Genomic DNA, 18,647 nt, shown 5'->3' with positions numbered 1-18,647 from the left:
TTTTTATACCAGAATGGTGGATATGTCTGTTGTAATGTATAATATTTTGGTACCCCTCAGAAATTGAGTGAAAAGAGGGACTTTCGTTGTGGGATATTACTAATGGTAATCTTCCCACAACTTTTTGGATGGGTTTGGTGGGAGGGTTTAAGTGTTAAAAGTGGGTGCCCCAATAGTTTTGGGATGCAGAGTGTGTGTGTGTCTTAGAGTTGGACAGATCATTATTCTGAACCTAGCAAAATATACTGAACTACTGACGAGTTCAAGTGTCTGAGTGCCTCGCTGTGCAGAAATACTTATCTAGTAAAATTTTCAGTATTATAGTTTTTTTCTTGTATGTTTTTTCACTGGTTTGTTCTTGAGATGGGTCACTGTAAATAAAATACCAATTGCTTTTATGTACTACTGCGCCATCATTTTATTGCAAGGTGTGACAAAATGGTTGTGGCATGATCATTTTATGGGCAGCACAGTGGTGCAATGGGTAGCACTGTCACCTCACAGCAAGAAGGTTGTGGGTTTGAATCTCGGCTTGAGGCCTTTCTGTGTGGAGTTTGCATGTTCTCCCCGTGTCTGCGCGAGTACTCCGGTTTCCTCCCACAGTCCAAGGACATGCAGGTAAGGCTAATTGGAGAATCAAAATTTCCCATAGGTATGAATGTGAGTGAATGGTGTGTGTGCCCTGGACTAGATTGGCGGCCTGTCCAGGGTGTATTCCGGCCTCTCGCCCAGTGCATGCTGGGATAGGCTACAGCACCCCCCACGACCCTGCTCAGGAAAAGCTAAATAATAGGCTTGCTTACACTCGATATCATACTTCAGAAAAATATCTACAGCATCTAGAATCAGTTCTCTCTGAAAAACGTACCATTTTAACCGCAGGCATGTGCGTACGATTTAAAAATCTGCATGTCATTGGGGTGCCAAAGAAAAGAGATTAGCGAATGCCGGGGGTGGGGAAAGGGGGGGGGGGCGGGGGAATTTATGAGTAGTAATAAAAAACAATGATTTTTGACATCAGGTACTGGTGTGCAACTGAATTCAGTGTCTGATTCTCCAGCATATTCCCCTGGTACTTTGCATGTAGGCTACTAATTTCAAATTAATGTTAGATATGTTTAACTGATTTTCATGGTTTTGTGGTGGTAAGATAATGCCAATATTTCTAAAAAAAAAAAAAAGAATTTTACCATTTAACCAGATATGGTACCGTAGAGACTGTAAAACCGTGAATAATGATGTAATGAGAATGATGCCCTTATCACTCTGTCATTCTGAAGATTTATTGTTGCAACTCAATAGAAATTCTCTGTTAACTTTGCCAAAGTATTGCTGCTATTGATTTGTCATTAATACTAGTATTTCTCAGCAATTACGCTACCATTAATTTTATTCAATGGAAACAGAGGCACTGAATTCACCAGAACCCCTGTCTATAAATCTATGTTTGGAGGACATTCAATGAAGTGAAAAAAGTATGTCCAGTTGAACGAACTTGAAGGCTGAAACCATCCACTTTCAACCTGCTGGTGATGCTTTTGGCTTTTCTGCTCTGGCTAAACTAAAAGTATGTCACAAGATTAATGCTAGGCTTTCAGAATTATATTATCGACAAATAGTTTCTCACAGAAAATTTACTGAATCAATAGTTTTAAGCTGCTCCACCTTTGTGTCAGGAATCCTGCCTGATTCTCCTTGTGTTCCGTTTTAGTTTTGTTTATTTTTTATTTTCTAGTGTGTATTTATTTTTATTTTCAGTTTACTTGTTTTCGCTTGCGGTTGTGTTTTCTGTGTTCCTTACCTTCCTCACCTGCATCCCATCTTCACTCATTGGCGTTGCTATTTAGTTTCTGTGTGCACCTTTTTTCTTTGCCAGATCGTGCCTCTGATTTTTCGAGTAGCCTTTCCAGCCTTGTTTAGTGTTTTTGTCCTTCCTGGTTTTTGACTTTTGCTTGTTTGTTTCCGACCTCGAGTTTAGCCTGCCCGTGTTATTCCTTGCCTTGGTATTTTGACCCTTGCCTGTTTAATCGACCTGCCCCCCGGTTCCCGTTTTTGTGCCTCTGCCCTGTCTACCTGATTTCCCGGATTTTGACTCCTGCCTATACTTGATTAAGAGACTGCTTCTGATTCTGTGCTTCGCAAAATAAATCGCATCTTCTACTAACTCTGGTCCCCTTCTGAGTCCCACCCCAGACCCTGACACTTTGTTTGTGTATTAAGTAGCCTATAGGCAGGTGAACTATGTAGACTCTGACCAAAAGTTACACTCAATCAATTTCAAACAGACGATCCAAATTATCATTGTCAGCAGCTCCATCTTTGTTAATGTGTTGTATCCTACCTGTCAAACTTTGTGTTGAAATAATGTTAAAATTAAGTTACTACCTTGCCACTTTTAGAAACCCCTCAGATACACCAAACAGCCGAAGTATCGGAATGCATGTAGTCTTACCCATTGCTACTGGAAATGGGTTTAATTTAATGTTATCTGACTACAAAATAGCATTTTGAACTTTCCTCTGTGCTAACAGATGTACATAAAAGGAGATTGTGAGTGATCCGCCAGTAGTGCGGCTCTATGCGGATCACTATCTATCATGGTAGACGCGGACATGTGTACACTCTGGTGTGCGTAGCCTGCATAGATACAATTGTGTATCTTGCTATGGCTCTAGTGTATAGGCCAGTCACTATGGGGTGCAGATATCCTGTGATTGTGTTATGCCCCTGAAACTGCTACATATTCAGTGGTAACAGTCAAAAATAAATGCCAGGTCAACACTAGAAAGGCCAGAGCTGACACCATCAGGCGTTGGAACTTTAAAATGCAAATTACTCCAACTGCTGTGCAATACCCTCCTCCTTCCACAACTTTTCCTAAATATAAAAAGTTAAAATCAGAAGCAAAATCAACTCATTAAAGAGGGGAGAGCCTTAGGTACCTGAACATCCTATTCAAAATAGGAAGGAAAAGAGGAGTCAGCAGCAAGCTTATGCTTTCTAGCTGACTTAAGACCTGTGTGAGAATGGCGAACCATGCCCAAAATAATAATGAAACTAGTTAGTTCTGATGTGAATAACAGACATAAGAACAAATTTTAAATATCAGCCCACATGTAGGCAAATGCAAGTGATCTTTTCCCCAGCTGAGAAACAATGTGTAGTTCCATTCCATCATCCTCATCTTTTCTCTCCTCCACCTACTGGTGCTGCTCATCAATGGACTGAGCTCTCATCAGCTCTGCCTCCAGTTCGTCCTTCTTTGGCAAGTCCATGCCCTGATGGTCCTTTTCCTCTTCCAAAATGTTGTCGGCAATGGGCCTGAGCTCATTGGCACTCAGCTGCCATCTTCTCTTTAGGGACTGCATCAGGTCACTGAGCTGGTTCATCACTGCAAAAAATAAAAATAAACAAATAAATAAAAACTATATATAGTATAGTGTCACAATATCCCCTGTAAAACACTTGTTCGATTACTTTAGGGCTGGAGACTGGATAGCAAAAATTCAGCAATGGTTTGATACTTCAGATTACTAGCCATAAATACATTTTCAAGAGATCTTCTGAATAAACAGTCCCAAATCATCAGTGGCAATTGTTTAAATACTTCAATATCATATCAGTCTGAATATGCTAATCTTGCTTGTGTGAAAATTGGGAGACAGAAAACAAAAGTTAGAACCTTTGCTGAGAACAGTTAGAACAGTTGCTATTTTGTCTCCACGCCATCCATGTTCGAGAGGATTGTTCGACAGTTTCACTAGCTAGTTAGTAAATCTAAAGTCATGCTTATAGGGTCTAAACCCACACTATCCAAAACCCCAACCTTTTCCATCTCTATTGATGGTTTCCCCATCCCACATTCCACTCATGTGAAGAGCCTTGGTGTCATTCTTGACTCCACTCTCATTTGAACCTATGTAAATCACATCACCAGATCTGCCTTTCCCCATCTCCGCAACATATCAAAACTCAGGCCCACCCTGTCCTACTGCACAACAGAAACTCTAATCCATGCCTTTGTAACATCTCAGCTGGATTACTGTAAATCTATTCTCACTGGCATCCCAATAAGATCATTTGGCAAACTTCAATTAGTACAAAATGCTGCAGCACAAATACTGACCCACACAAAATCATATGATCACACCTCTCCAATCATGTGCAAACTTCATTGGCTGCCAGTAAAATTCTGAATACAATTCAAAACCCTCCTGCTAACCTACAGTGCACGCCATGGTTAGCTCCAGCCTAACTCTCTGATATTCTCATGGATTACACACCCACTAGCTCGCTCCACCCCTTCTCTGCAAGACTTTTAACTGTCCCACTATCCCGCCACTCCACTCTTGGTGATTGGGCTTTCTCCTGTGCAGCACCCAAACTCTGGAACACACTCCCTCCCCACATCCATAATACTGAGATTCTCTCCATTTTAAGAAACATTTAATAACTCAGGTCTTCACACTAGCTTTCGCATGAACAGGGTATAGCTATCCACTATCCATGGCACTTATTTATTTTATTTACTTATTTATTTATTTTTACCATGTTCTGTAAGTGCGGTGTTTTTGTCTTTTCTAACAGTTTTTAATATCATGTCCTGTATGTGTAGTGTCTTGTCATTTTTCCATCCATTTTAATACCAAGTAAGGTGACCTTGAGTGTTCAGAAAGGCACCTGATGAATAAAATGTATTATCATTATTATTATTATTATTATTATGAAATTCTATTAATGGAAAACTGAGAGTTAAATATAAAATTGATAAAATTACCAAGACAGACAGTGGAGTGTCGGTGAAGTGAGGAATATGTGAAATATATTTAATTTCTGAATCCAGCAGTTTTAATCAGTTAACACCCTCGTTTCACATCTGGCACACAGAATACCAAACACAAGTGGTGTTTGGCAAAACCTCTGTTAAACCCTCTCTTATTCAACATGTACAATAAATTTAGTCAATTTCATTTGTTAATTATTATTAAAGATATCAATTATTAATTGAAATGTAGAATTTGTCGATAGGCAGAGCAACCTGTTGGATCAACCTTTATCAAATGTACAACTCACAACTAGATTAAGAAATTAAGAAATGCATGTGTGATCTAATTATGAGTTTTAACTACCTTAGAAAAATAGCAAATGTTGCAGACATGGACAGAGTCACGCAAGAAACGAATGAAAGAAAATACTAAACCACAGGTTTCTGCCAAAATACTCCAATATGAAACCAAGATCAAAGTCTGAAAACTAAAAAAACAACCAAATATTCCAAAAAGCCAGGGATGAAAATGTAAAAATGACAGGGGAGGGGGGAGATAGAAATGTCAGATCCTGCGCGCACCAAACACAGCACAACAGCAGACTGAATAGCTAAAGAAAAGTCTGTGTTTTTAAGTGGTTCTATGAGGGAGGGGCATGGTTGAGAGAGAGAGTCCCTGGTTTTCAAGGTGCCTGGTTTTAAGCCATTTATAAAAAGATCAAACATGACTGTCATGACTATGTAAACAAAAAAAAGAAACATTGAAGTTTACAACAGCTCCTGACAACAAGAGCTGAATTTTGTTGACAAATAATTGTTAAATCTCACCAGTTGCGATCGCCACCTTCGGGTAAAATAATTTCCGTGTAACAAAAACAGTCGTACTACGGTATTTTCCGCTTTTAACTGGAATGCCCTGAAAAGGTAAATTCCAATGATCAGGCCTTAACAATCCTTGTGTATACAGACATTATGATTTTCACTCAGTGATTTCAATTAAATATCACAGATTGCATTCAAATTTCAGATCACAAGGAATATTCTTTGTGTGGCATATAGCCATGCAGGGTCTCTGACTGTTTGAGTTTCCTCCAGAGGGCCATAAAACTTTCAAAGGAGAGAAAACTTTCCGAGACACCCCAGTTAGAAGACCTCCGGGGTGACCCTACTTGCCCATGGTTGTTTACCTTGATGTTTGTGGAGTGAGAAGGGGGATAGAGAATAAAGAGATACATTCCTATGGTCACACAGATAATATTGATTGTTTCTCAAAGGTGATAATTGGAAAACTACATATCTGACAGGAGCTACAAGTTAGAAATTAAAATGGCACAACATATTTTGAGCTACGCAGTTTGCCTTCAAAACTAGACTTGGAAATTCATAGACCTTACCTATTGAAATTTGGTCATACTACTATTGGTTATTCAAGATATTACCAAAAACAGGTAAAATGACCGTTATCCCAGTAAAAACAGGAAGATTTATTACGCAGCCGGCTACGGAAACAACTCAGCGAGAAAGTTCAAAATAGTACCGGTGGGTAATTAGATTTATACAGTTTAGAGTGGGTACATTTTGCATAATGTCAGAACTGGAGCGCTGCCTCTGATTGGTGATAAGAGGCTGTGCTTCCTTCCGATTGGACCATTCAAATTCAAACCCATCCTATCTATTCAAACAGGTTCCATTCACATTGAAATTGAAATACAACAGGGGGGCTCGCCCCCTCGACCCCACCCCCCCCCCCGGGGCCCAGCGAAAACTTCCCAAACGCAGAATACACAAAAATGTCTGTTTCCCAACACTACAAACATAAGGGAATTGATACTGTAAATATTTTCCACATTTAGTTATCCAGTCTACACTAAATACAGAAATACGTCATTGGCTGTCACAGGAAAAGCTCCTTCTGAGTTGTTCTTAAATAGACAAGTAAGAACAAGGTTATCACAAGCCCAACAACTTTTCTGCTGAAATGAGAGAAAGATAGCACAAATAACCCCTCATCAAAGTGCTTTATGATGATCTAGGTCGCAGTGATGGGATAGTTTGGTACATTCTACATCATGGGGTGTACCACCCTCAGAAGAACAAAATCTGTGTGGTGTTTGACTGTGGGGCATCTTACCATGGGACTGCACTGAATGACAAGCTGCTACAAAGGCTGGACCTCACTAATAATTTGATAGAGGTCATCACAGGATTCCGCCAAGAACCTGTAATAAGGTTGAGGCTTTATTTCAAAATAGTCTAACAGCATGCTTGTTATCCCGGCTAGCTAGCAAGCTAACTATTGAATTATATTCAAAACAGCGGTTGTAAATGCAATCATTTACAAAGATATAGCTATGAGTAAAATACGGAATTCCTCTTCTACTGTCCAAATAAGGGATGGTTGGCAACCTTATATCAAGCTACTGGATAAGCTACAATGACTAGAACCCGAGTCAACGTTGCCGCTAATTGTGAAAATTGGACATTTAAAAGGGGAGGGGATGTAACATTTTTCAAAACTGAATGAATGGTGTTGGTGTTTAGCTGCTTTAGAATGTTGAATTTTTTAGCGCACTGATTTTAGAACTGTTAAAGGCTGAGGTGTCCCATTATTGAAGATTAACGCATACCCTTTGACTAATCAGAATGGTGTATTCAGTCGTTGTATAATATGGAGTTTGTCCACCCTTTGCTGCTCTAACGACCTCCACTCTTCTTGGAAGGCTTTATAGTAAATGTTGAAGCATTGCTGCAGGGATTTGACTCCATTCATCCGGAAGAGAATTAGTGAGGTCGGGCACTGATTGGGCGATTAGCCCTGGCTCACAGTTGGCTTTCCTTGGTCACCTAGTGCTGAGTCACTGATCAGCAATTGTAGCTTTCTCACACATCCATCTTCACCAGGGTACATTTTAGTGACCTTGGTCAGCTTCCATTCATTTCGTGGTGCAGTGTCGTCTTGTACAATCACTATATCGTTGATCTTTGCGTTTCTGCGTGTCTTGTGCCATTTTTGTCTCTGTTGCAGGTTTAACAGGTACTCCTTCTTCCATCTAGACCAGAATTTGTTGGCTAAATGTTGCACCATACACCCTCTTTTGCGAAGATAAAGGTCTTCCTTCACAAACTCTCCAGGTGGTGGCAAGACTACTGAAGACTTCATTGTCAGGATGTGATTGGGCGTAAGAGGCTGTGACCCAGCTGGATCATTGAGTAAGTGTGCTGTTAAAGGTTTGCTGTTTACGATTGCCATGACTTCGTAAAGGTAAGTTCGCAAAGATGAACTATCAAGCCTTCGGGATGACTGATCCAGAATGGATGTCAACACACTTCTTATTGTCTTTTTTTTCCTTTCCCAGGCTCCACCCATATGGCTTGCGGATGGAGGGTTCATGACGAACTCACAGCCTAGTTACTTTATGCATTCTTGGTCCATCCCTTGTACGAAGTTGTCGAACATGTCCACGTTGGGCAATGAAGGCACGAAGAGGATTAATAAAGGCATCAGTTGTCATGTCGTCAAGCAGTTCTATATGCACAGCACAAGAGCACAGACAGGTAAATAATAGGCCATAGCGCTTCAGCTCTCTTCTTCTCTCTTTGACATAGAATGGGCCAAAACAGTCCATCCCACAATAAGTAAAGGGAGGAGTTGTCTCCATGCGTTCACATGGTAAGTCTGCCATTCTTTGTTCTTCTGTACACCTTCTGAACTTTCTACACCTGACACACTTGTAGATGTAAGACACAGCATGACTACATCCAAATATCCAGATGCCGTTCGATCGTAGCTCATTCATTGTTATGTCACGCCCTTGGTGTTGCACTTGTTGATGATAGTGTTTGTTCAGTAACTTTGATATGTGGCTAGTCTTTAGCAAGACTGCTGGATGCTTGATGTGTGGGTACAAAGCTGCATGCTCTAGTCAACCTCCCACCCTGAGGATGCCTTGCTCGTCCAAGAAAGGATTCAATCTGTGCAGCCTGCTGGCCTTATCCTTGGTTTTTATCTCCCTCTTGTATTGAAGACTTTGGATTTCCTCAGAGAAGGTTGCCCTTCGGACAATGCCTATGATAGTAAGTTCTGCATTCTTTCTCTCTTTGAGACTTGTGGCTTCATTGGTTCTTGATGCCAAACCTTTAAGCTCTTTGACATGTCGTATGAGTCTGGTGATGGCTTTGACTAATCTCGTCCAACTGGAGAACTTCATGAAGCGATCGAGCAGTGAATCTTCTGTTGTCAAGGTCTTGTGTACGAAGACCTTACGAACTTCTGGGTCTTCAACTGCAATGTCTCCCACCTTAATATCTCCACTGGGAAGCTCGTCATGCCAGAGAAAGTTTGGACCAGTAAACCAGTTGGAAGCAATGAGCTCTTTTGCCTTGAGGCCCCTTGACGCTTAGTCGGCGGGATTTTCTTCCGAGGTCACGTATCTCCATTGACTTGGATTGGTACTTCCCTTGATTTGCTGAATGCGGTTTTCCACGAATACGTGAAATCGTCTGGAATCGTTGTTAACATAACCAAGGATAACCTTTGAGTCCGTCCAGAAGAATTCCTGGGCATCTTTTATTTCCAACTCCTTTCTGAGCAGGTCACTCGTACGGACAGCGACAATAGCTGTTGACAGCTCAAGTCTTGGTACTGTGGTGACTTTCATGGGGGCCACTCTGGCCTTGCCCATGACTAAAGAACAGTGGATTTCTCTTGATGCACTGATTGCTCTCAGGTAAGTACATTCTCCATACCCTTTGACACTAGCGTATGAGAAGTGATGGAGTTTGTATCTTTGGACTTCTTTGAAACCTGCTGGAAGGTAATATCGCTGAATCTTGACATCAGCTAGGTTCTGTAGGTTCAAGAGCCAGGATTCCCATTGTGGTCAAAGATCATCAGATAGTGGTTCATCCCATCCGATCTTGTCTCGGCACATTTGCTGAAGTATTTGCTTCCCGACTAGAATGAAAGGGGCTACAAAACCTAGTGGATCGTAGATGGAGGCTACTGTCGACAAGACTCCTCTTCTAGAAAGCAGGCGTTCATTCACAACTATTCTGAATAGGAATTGATCTGAAGTGACACACCATTTAGCACCCAGGGCTCTCTCAATCTGAGGCTCACCCAAGGCTAAGTCTTGATGTCTTACTGTTTCAGCACATTCTTCTTTGGGAATTGATGCAAGTACCTCCTGGCAGTTGGAAATGATTCGTAGCTTGCCAGTGCTGGCTTGCTTCGCTGACTAACTGTATCGCTTCATCTTCTGTTGACACACTTGTCAGGCTATCATCCACGTAAAAGTTTCTTTCGATGAAGCGGATGGATGCTTCGTTGAAGCGACCTTGTCCTTGAGCGGCAATGTGTTTGTGGCCGTAGTTTGCACAGCCAGGCGACGAGGCTGCCCCAAATAGGTGCACTCTCATTCGATAGACTGATGGTTGGGATTGAAAGTCCCCATTGTCCCACCAGAGAAATCTCAAATAGTCTTGGTCTTCTGCTCTTACATGAAATTGATGAAACATGCATTCAATATCACACATTATTGCAACAGGACCCTTACGAAACCGACAGAGAATACCTACCAAAATATTTGTCAATTCTGGCCCGGTAAGCAGATGGCCATTCAATGACACACCTTGAAACTTCGCTGAGCAATCGAACACGAACCGTATCTTTCCTGGTTTCTGTGGGTGATAAACCCTGTGGTGAGGGATGTACCAGGCAGGGCTCTTGTCGATTTCTTCTTCTGGAACCTTCACAGCATCTCCGAGAGTCATCGATGCACCCATGAAGGCTATGTAATCCTTATGGTATTGCTTGTCTTTCTCAAATCTCTTTCTCAAACACTTGAGACGGTGATCCGCACATCTCCTATTGTCTGGCAGACTCGGCCTGTCTTCCTTAAATGGCAAGAGCATTTCGCAGTGACCGTTTGCCTTGATTTTTATTCCTTCCTCCATTATTGATATGAAGCACAGATCCTCTTGAGAGAATTGAGCATCCTCTACAGTTTTTTCATTGAAGTCTGATTCAAGCACCTTTATCCCATCTTGTGAAGTGACTAATTCTTTGACTTGTCTTCGGCATATGTATCGAACTTCACTTGTTAGATTAGCAGGCAACTGAAGATAAGGTGTCACTTGTCTCACAACGATCCTGTGGCTGCTTCCAATTGTATCGCCATAGTCGACACATGGATTAGCGCAGCCGACTATACTCCAGTCAAGGTCTGTTCTTTGAGCAAATGGCTCATTGTCTTTGCCTGACACGACTTCTCTGGGTAGCAGGGCTTGAGAACAATTGTAACCTATGAGCCAATGTCACATTCGATTAAAGGAGCAATCTCTTCGGCAAGGTGCTCTAGGTGAGGTCATGCCCTTGCTGTCTTGGGTGTAGGAATATGACTTAGATTGGCAGGAATAAACTCTCTTGAATAGGTTACTGGGAGATAAATTTTCTTTGATGAATAAATGCCTCTGACCTGCAGCCCAGTTAACTTCTGACTTGGAATGATTGTACTTCTAGATGACAACGTGGAGAGTGTTAATTGCACAGGCTCCTTCCGCGTGTCCAGAGTTTCTGCCTTTTCTTGCAGGATGAAGGTGGTGTCACTTTGGTTGTCCATAAGTGTATATATGAGAACTTCATTCTCTGGGTTTATTGTTGTGGACAACCATACTGGCATAGCTGTGGACGTGTAGGTGCTGTTCATGTCTTGCACCACTCGGTTAGATGTTGCTTCATTTGACGTTTCATTAGTCTGTTTAGACTCCATCCTTTCCTTTGACCTTTCTTTCACCTTTGAGTGTTTCCCACTCTCCTTTCATTCATCATCCCATTGTTCTTTCTTTCCGTCCTCCTTGGCACGATCTTCATGTAAACACGTTGGGTGCTTCCTTTTACATGTGTTCCAGACACTCCTCTTCACAGTTCTTTGAATAGTGTCCTGATTTCAAACACCCAAAACACAATTTTTTCATTTGCACAAACTCTTTCTGTGATCGACTTGTCCATGAACTTTCGATATGTGTGAATGGCATGGCTTGACTTCTCACAAAAGACACACCCTTTAGCATCTGGGTTTTCTTCCGAGCTGCTTGCCAGCACCTTTGCACCAACGCTAGACTTCAGAGCATGAAGAGAGGTTACCGGATTACAGGTTATCTTGGCTTCCTTTGTGACAAACTCAACAAACTGGCTGAAGCTACGGAATGCCTGGGTTGCTTCTTCAATCTCAATGACCTTTCTATTCCTTCTGGCTGTTAACCAATCAGGAAGCTTGGTGAGCAATCTTTGGTTTTCGCCACAGTCGTTTAGGACTTCAAGACTCTTAATCTGAGGCATTGCTGCTTGACAGCCTCGAAGAAAGTCTGAGAACTCTCTTAGTTCAAAGCTGTTCTTGGGTCCTATCTTTGACCATGAGGTGAGCTTATCCCTGAAGGTTTTATCAATCACAAAGGAGCTTCCATACCTTTCTTCCAGGATGTCCTATGCTGAATGGTAGGCTGCATGTGTGCCTAACAGGAAATAACTCTCAATGGCTTTTTTGCAGGTCCGCCAACATACTTGCGAAGGTAGTAGACGTTCTTATTTACTGGAATATTCTTCCTGCCTATCAATGTTTTGGACATTTTCCAGTCTTTGTACCTTAGTGGGTCTCCACTGAAAACAGAAGGTTCTGGTACTGGGAGACCGCTTGCATTGATGGACTCTGCTATTGCTTTGGCAAGTGCTGTAGCACTATCCTCCTGATGAGCGTGAGTAGCAGCCCCCCCCTTGGGACAGTTTGTGTCAACATAGCAGGTTGTACATGTGTGGCATATTGTGGTGGTGACATGTGGTGCACTGGAAGACTTCTTGGGTTAGGTGCAGGTTTCTCCTGCCTAGGACTGCAGTCATGGAGCAACTCTGATATCTCTTCGTCTGAGCCTACTTCTTGTTTATAGACTTGTAGTCGTGCCTTTGCAGCATTCATCTTCTTAACTGTATCTAAGGGCTCTATCTGCCTGCGCTTCTCTTCTAATGCGTTTCGTCTTGCAGCATTTTCAGCTTCTTGTAGTGCAAGCCTCAAGCTCTTATTTCTCAAGTTCCATGTCTTGTAAGACCTTTAAAGTGGCTTGAGTTGCGACTAGCTCCCCTGCAGCTTTTTGTTTCTTTGCAGAGGACAGGCTTGAACGTCTTGATCTTATGCTTGAACTGCTTGCAGACCTTGGACTTTGAGAGCTTGAACTGGACCTCTGGGATGCTGCAGATGAGAACACCAAGCCAGTCTCAATCCAGTGTGCTTGTTCTTTATTAGAATCTTGACCTTTGTCTTTCTCTTCATGACGATTCCATGCATGTTCCAAGATCTGTCTTGAGACGGCATCACAAGTGTCTACTTGGCGGTGGGTCTCTCCATCGGGGGCAATGTATTGGCGTAGGTCTTCATAAACTTGTTTTACATCTGTTGAAGCACAGCGGATCTTTGTCATGACGTCTTGTAGGATCTCATTGGGGATAGGTCCGTCGAGTGCTTTCTTAGCCTCCTTAGCAAGAGCTTTCCACTTGTCGTAAGTAATTGTGAAGCGATGCTGAAGCTTTTTACATTTGCCCTCTTGGACCCTTTTCGGTGAGCTTTCGGGTTCTCTGACTTCTTCGTTGTTCTTCTTCTGCAGTAGCTTGTGTCCTTACACTTACCTCAGTCTCTGGTAGGTTTGTGTCGAAAGGTTCATTATCATGGGTTTTAGACTGCTGCTGTAACTCTACAACTTCACTGTTACTGTCTAAGTCCCGTTTATTAGCTTCATACTCATACTCATTCACTGTCAGTATTATTTGAATTGACCTTACAAGCTTCCTTGTTTGGTCATTGAACTTAAATGAACAAAATTAGTTTACTTAACTAGCTTAGCTTAAATGTTACTAATTAGCCTAATAATACTAATTGCAATTAACTTAGCTTTATCAGCTTTTAGTTTTAACCAACTATGTTTAGAATGACTTAATGTGTCATAAACACCTTTTCACAATACAAATGAACTTATTTTCACTCACAATGAATTAGAGAACACTTCTCTTTAACACTTAGCAAATTATACCAATAGTGGTTATACTGTGTTAGTCCCTTTATATATCATTTACACTTCAAAATTGCTTAGTTATAAATAACTATGGTGGAATCAGCAATGACTTGAACTTAGAAACATGTACATAACTCCAGAACACTTCACCCTTTTAGCACTTACAGAGTCCCTTTAAAGCAGTTGACGAGGCTACTTCACTCCTTAACATTTAACTTGTTTTAAATGTGTTACTTCTTGTTGGCATAACCACGCAATTCTCCAAAACTCCGCTTGCCACTTTCTTTGGTTACCGGTTTATGCACAGTCTTATCTGTTCGATGCTAGAGTGCGAAACTTGCTTGCAGCTCCGTCGACGGAAGGCGCAGATTGTCATCTCTTCACCTGGTGTCGAGCAGGCTGAGTTCTCACTATAACTCCCCTCCAGTTAAATCATGAACACAAGGCGTTCTTTTGGTTACAGGCATTTATTTGCACATCCATCCCGTCAAACATGCCGTGAGAACTAGATAAAATAAAATACACAAATCATAAAATGAGTCCAGTGCAATACAGAGCATTCTCCTAGAGAATAACCATTGAAACAGATAGCTTGCATAATCCATTAGCTTTGAAGGCTATAAGCTGTTAAACTTACAGATAATTAGCTTGCTAAACATTCACTGAAACGTAGGTGGGCTATCACGTTGCTATCATGAACTCCGCTAGCATATTAGCCGTTAGCTAGCCTGTTAATATATTTCCAGTAGCTATAAGCACAATATAGTAAAGTACAGATAACCTTGCATACCTCATTGGCCGCGTTAACTCAAGGAGGTAAGAAAAGAAACTTCAAGCTTTACGAGTCTTCACTTAATTCCAATCTTCATGAACATAACTATACAGCAACGTACAAACATCATCCTCCGTAGAACCTGACAAGTGCTCTGCCTCTCGTGGTAATTCGTAGAGCGCAACTAATAATAATGCCCCAACCCCACTATAACACAAGAATATTGGTTCCGCTATGGAAATATTACACAGGTCCTTTTAGACATATGTTTTTATGTGTATGTTCTTAATTATGTTTATGTTAATTAATTAAAATATTACTTTATTAAAACATAAATTATTCATATATTTAACTCAAAATTATTAAATGCCACCTTTCCAACAAGTCAGTTTGTCAATTTTATGCCCTGCTAGAGCTGCTCCAGTCAACTGTAAGTGCTGTTAAGGTGAAAATGTATAGGAGCAAGAACAGCTCAGCCACTTTTCACACTAATAGGCCACGGGGGTGGCAGCATTGGGTGTGGCTTTTACAAAAAAGCAAATAACTTCTGAACAGATTCACATAACACCACATATAACCTTGTGAAAAGGTTGACCAGGGGGCAAGGAAGATCTGATTAGCTTTTCACACCAATTGTCAAAAGGAGGGCATGGTGGTGGGTGTGACTTCTCTCAAAAAGACATGTAACTTCCAAATGGATTCATGTAATACCACAAAACATTGTGGATAGATGGTCCATGGGGCAAGGAAGAACTGATACATTTTTCACACAAATTTTGCCGAAGGGTGGCATTGTGGCAGGTGTGACTTCTCACAAAAAGAACATAACTGGCTTTGGGTTGCTCAGAGATATGGGAGGGGTTCAGTCAGTGTGGATAGCATTCTTCAATGTTGGCTAGCAGGGGACCCCATGGTTTGCTCTCTGCGTATTTGTAAGAATGGATCTCCTCCACCCATGATTTGTGCATGCACAGCTTGTGTCTGCATTGTGAAAACCAGCTGGCTGGCAGCAGACGTGTGTTTGCCAAGCTGGCAGCAAGGGCTGTATAAAAATATTCTTATACATAGTTTGCAAATTTGATATTCCAAATTCGGGTGTGTCAAATTTTCTTTAAATGACATAGCTCAAGCCCAATTTCAGATACAGGGCTTTATTTTCCATAATCAATGGCACACTGGGCGCAGTCAATGTTGCAGCATGTTGGTGCACTGGGTGTGGCCAGTGAATGTTGGCATCTTTGTGACCAGAGGCGAGGAGTGTACAGGTCAAAGCGTGCTTAATATATTAGGTGTGGTGCAGCTGGATTCATTAATAGCCAATCAAATAACCTCTTTTCATTCCCTTTAAAAGCGGTGCACATTGCTGGACCGCGTTGGGCACCGGTGGGACCTCTGAGCAGGGCAGTGGGGCAGCAAGCTCCGATGGCTCCCCTACACAGGATGACAGGGCAGCAGGCTCCTTAGCTGGAAGGCCTGCTGTGGCAATGGTTTCCCACACCATTCGCAGAACCTCGACCCATTCACCTCATTGCTGTGGTTTTGGGGATTTGTTGCGGGTGCTGTGTTCAACATGGGATGATTTTAATTGATTTTAATTTTTTTGTTTGTTTTTTTTTTGAGGGAAAACATGAACTTTTCAAATTTAATAAAATTTAAAAAAAAAAAAACTAGGAAAAGAATCATCTGTCTGTCCACCAGGGGACACTATGCCTGCATTCTCCACTGGTGTGATGCACAGCTGGGGGTAACCACTGTATCACATGGTGAACCAACAGAAACAGAAAAGGGGATAATTGGCTTGGAGCTGTTTATTAACTTCTGCAACAGAAAATAACCAAAAAACAAAAGAAAGACAACCCTGGCAACCAAAATGTCCAAACAAGGCAGACAAGAATAAAAGATCCCAAAGGGAAACAAAAACACCATATGCAGCAAAGTCCCCATATGCAGCCACACAGTCCAAAACCCCAACCCTTTTATTAGGCCCAATCATTAGGTAATGGGCCACAACAGTGATTATGACGTCTCACAGCCGCGGCCATACCTGTGTGTAAGGCCGGTGCTGCCCTCTGGCTTTTGATCACGTTATTCAGTAAAAAATGAAAATTGTCACAATTCTGCTGGTTCTACCCTATATGTTATATGAATTATCTTCTTGACCATGAGTGGAAATTACATTTTGTGACCATCAAGAATTTGATAAAATAATATCAGTTTATATGTATACAAGGGAAAAAATCTTCTTTTTTTATTGCATGAATATTGTCAGTTTATATAGAAAAATACTGGAAAAAGAATTACTACCCGTCATTTTTTTCAGGCACACAATGAAATAAATGATAACTTAATCCTTATATAAACCTAATCTAAATTGGAAAGTATACACTAATGGTTGTATACATGCTTTGGAGCTCTTGTAAGATACTAATATTTTCCCGAATTAACTCCTGAAAACTTTCATAAATAAAACATTCCTTATGTAAATGTCGGTAGGAACAGTATGCTTAACAATTTGTGCATATATGTTGGACTCAATATTCACCCCTGGTCTCAACTATCTTGTCTGTTCCTGTAAAGTAATTCTTATTTTAAATATATATATATATATATAAATAAATAATAAGTATATTTATGTGTTGGAGCAAAGCATGTGCTGATGTAATATCAGGATTATGCCTGTGTTCTTTTGGACACACTATGTGTTAAATAGAAACACATGCATAAAATAATTTAACATTGTAACCCTCACCCTCCCTCCTTCCACTTGTATTGTCATACTGTCTTTCTTGTGTGTTTGTCTGTCATGGAAAATCTATAATAAAATCAAAATAATAATAAAAAAGAAATTTGTGCATATCCTGTTCAATAAATGAAGCCCAGTGTATCAGATGCTATGAACAGCTGATTGGCAGTTTACCTGAAAAAGTGAAAGGGATTAAACAGGAAGAAATACTAAAGTTGATAAATCTATTTAATTAAGAGATTTATGATGTCATCTTCATCCAGTGCAGCTCTTTACTTTTAAATTACATGTACCTAATTATATTATTAAAAATGTAGGTTACATAACCCAGTGAGCAGAAGCCTGAATATAGACGAAATCTATACATCTAGAGGAGGAATTCCAGGTTGACAGATGTTTTGACATAAACAGACTAGTTAGTGCAATTTAGCCCAGGTTTAGCTCAGGTTTTACCCTGATATAGCCTGGGTACATCCTAGCCGGTTAGAAAACTTTCACATTTCAACCAAATTTAGCTGTTTTTTCACTAAACGTCTAGATTGTATATACCATTTCTATATATCTAATGTAAATAGTAAGAGTATGGTCATGGACATCACATCCATGGGCATGATCTCTTTTGAAGAGGTTGCCAATCTGGACCAGAGCCAGCGGCTTGCATAAACAGTCTACCCAACTAACAAATACTGCTAGCTACAAAACAAGAATCACAGCAGAGATACAAGCCTACCTATTGTTGAGCGTGACTTACAGAGGTGAGTTAGGCTATCCAGCCAAGAGTGTCCTGCAGTCAGACCCATTCACACTTCAGGGTATAGTCGGTCTTTTGACTGCTTGATAAAATAGCGTGCTTTAGAGAGATTTACTGTATTATTTGTTTATAATTTTTCATTTTTAAATGCCATACAAATTAGCCTTTTTCATTTTTATTTTTACCTGTTGCACAGCCTATATGAGCAAAAGTATCTGGACACCCCTTGGTCCGGGGCTGTTTTCCATGGTTTGGGCTAGGCCCCTTAATTCTAAATTCTACAGCGTACAATCACATTCTAGATGATTCTGTGCTTTCCCAACAGTTTGGGGAAGGCCCTTTCATGTTTCAGCATGACATCGAAGAAATGGTTTTGTCGAGAACACAGAGGAAAAACTTGACAGGCCTGCACAGAGCCCTGGCCTCAACCCTATCCAACACCTTTGGGATCAGTTGTAAAGCCAACTGCAAGCCAGGCCTAATTGCCAATTAGTGCCTGACCTCATGAATACTCTTCTGGCTGAATGGGATCATAGCCCTGCAGCAGTGCTCCTATATC

Source organism: Anguilla rostrata, chromosome 1, assembly GCF_018555375.3.
Source record: "Anguilla rostrata isolate EN2019 chromosome 1, ASM1855537v3, whole genome shotgun sequence".
In the NCBI taxonomy this organism is placed as follows: Eukaryota; Metazoa; Chordata; class Actinopteri; order Anguilliformes; family Anguillidae; genus Anguilla; species Anguilla rostrata.
This window is presented reverse-complemented; position numbering follows the sequence as displayed.